Here is a 2,785-nt window from a genome sequence, read left to right on the forward strand (position 1 = left end):
TCACCGGGAAATCGGAAGAGTGGTCCATTTTCATTAGTAGCTACGAAACGACCACAAAAGCGTGTGGTTTCTCCAATCTGGAAAACCTGGTACGACTGCAGGAATGTCTAAAGGGAGCCGCATTTGAAGCAGTAGCATCGCGACTGCTATTACCGCAGTTTGTTCAAAGGTAATTCAAGAGCTTCGTGAACAGTTTGGTCAACCTGAGCAAATCTTGGAGACGTTGTTGGTGAAGGTGAGATCCGCGGATCCCCGGTAGCTGAAAAACCGGCATCTTTTATAACTTTTGGTCGACTAGTTCAACAGCTCTGCGACCATATGGAAGCAACGCATTTGGTGGAACACCTTGTGAATCCATTATTGATTAGCGAGTTGGCGAAGAAACTCCCACCAAGCACGACGATGGACTGGATCCGTTACAAGCGAAGCGAATTGGGCAAAACAGGAAGAGTGACGCTGCGAACTATGGCAAAATTTCTTGCAGAGATAGTTTCTGTAGCGATGGAGGCAGTCAATCTCATTGGTGGACAAGTTAGCAGTAGTCGTGCATCAAATACAGAGTGCAATCGACAGCAAAGCCAGTTGCAACAGCCGACTATGTTTGGAGGCAATCACAACAAGAACGAGAGAGTAGTACGAGATAACGGAAATCGAATTCGAGTTCCTTGTAATATGTGGTGGAACAGATCACAGATTGCGCAACTGTGAGGAGTTTTACAAACTGGATCCGTCACAGCGATTAAAAGCGGTTCCGATATGGAAGCGTTGTAGTAGCTGTCTCAATGCTCACAGAGATTCGGAGTATAAAATGAACATGAAGGGCATGGTGACAAACTGCCAAGAGAAGCATAACACATTGCTACATCAGCCGTACACATATCCCACATGTAATGTACACATCAGCATAGATCAATCACCAATGATCTTCCGTGTAATTCCTGTGGTAATTGCATAATGTATCGAAGGCGCTGAGTATACTAGCTGGACGAAAGATCATCCTATACAATAATCGAAAGTTCTGTAACAGAGAAGTTAGGATGTGATGGACTTACACGACCACTAAGCTTATCGTGAAAAGCGGGTATGACAAGGCTAGAGAAGGCATCAAAGACAGTTGACCTGACTGTGTCAAGAGTGGATTCTACCGAAAAAGTTGTAATAGGATCTGCACATACGGTGAAACAACTAGGTTTACCGAAACAATCCATGCGGTTTGCTGAAATGACATAAAAGTTTCGTCATCCACGAGATTTTGTAGTATCAGATAATCCACTGAAGACGCCACGTATATTGATTGGACTAGAGCATTTACATCTGTTTGCTCCAATAGAGTCTCGTATCGGGAATCCAGGAGAACCAATAGGAGTGAGGACCACTCTTGGATGGACAATTTATGGTCCACAGGAGAAAATACCACTTGAGCCAAGACTTGAGCCTTCGTCTACATCGAAGCTGTGTGAGAACCATAGGATCGAGAGGAAATGGCGAGATCATACTCATAGGAAGATGGACGAGGCTATGAAGCTAATTGACAATGGCCAAGTAATCCATTCTCTCATGGACAACCAGTTGACTGTGCTGTCCGGAGAAAGGCACATAGAGGAAAATAAAACGTGGCAAAGAAAATCTGCATTCTACCGGAAGATCGGACAAACGTCGATTCATAGGAAACGTAAGAGCTGGACTTTCAGATTGGGCGCTAAGGTGAAAGAAGAAGCAGATTACAGAATCCGACATAAAACAGCTGGTGACAAGCAGTGCAAGAAGTCATTATCCAAGATTGTGGTGCCTGAGTTTTATGACGAAACATCTGGCTTTGTAAGCCCTTTGCCAGAGTTACGGAAGGGGCTGTTGCGGCACCAGACAACACCATACGAACAGTGGGTGAAAAGTGCGGTGGATGAAGTTTGGTAGGTGAATTCAGCGCACTTCTCTTGGACTGCTGTCAACATTGATAAACGAAATTAATCAAAACAAAACATAATCGTTAGATGGTGAATGGTGATAAATTGATATTATTGTGGTTGAAAGTATGTTATTCGAGAAACGGAGAATCCTAAATTAATTAGTAGTGAAAAGTAAGTTGCAGACTAATGTGAACAGAGAAAAGTGTTAATTGAATATATAATTTACAGTAATTGAGCTAATACAGTTAGAGGCCAGAGTAGAAAGTGTCGGATAGCGGGAAAAGTAGTGAAAAACTATTCATGTAAGAAATTATTAACAAGTTTATATTTGAACTATAGATAATATAAATTATTTCAGTTTTGAGCTGCAATACCAAAAGCTGCTACAAAAACGTAGTTTTCTCTTCTTTAGTAATCGCTCACGCGGCGGTGGTGTCTTGATAGCTGTTTCCAACGCGCTTGCTTCATGTCAAATCGCCGTTGGTCGATTTACTTCAATTGAAGCGGTCTGGGTAAAAGTGAGTCTCCCAACAAGGAATGCTTTCATTGGAGCATTGTATATTCCTCCGGACGGAAGGAATGATAGTTGTATAATTCAACAACATCTTGATGCCATTGCATATGCTTCTTCTTTGACTGACCTGGTGGATGTATTTCTCTTGCTTGGTGACTTCAATCAATCTGGGCTTATTTGGCTGCAATCTGGGCATAGGTATGCATTTCCTGATCCGGATAATTCGACAACTACTCCTGCCAGCCGTCTACTCATCGATGGAACTGCTTTCCTTGGACTAAGCCAGATTAGTTTGATATCAAATTTCCAAAATCACTTCCTCGATTTGGTGTTTGTTAGCGAAAATTTACTACCTGACTGTGCG

The sequence above is a fragment of the Armigeres subalbatus genome, chromosome 2 (genome assembly GCF_024139115.2).
Source record: "Armigeres subalbatus isolate Guangzhou_Male chromosome 2, GZ_Asu_2, whole genome shotgun sequence".
Lineage (NCBI taxonomy): Eukaryota > Metazoa > Arthropoda > Insecta > Diptera > Culicidae > Armigeres > Armigeres subalbatus.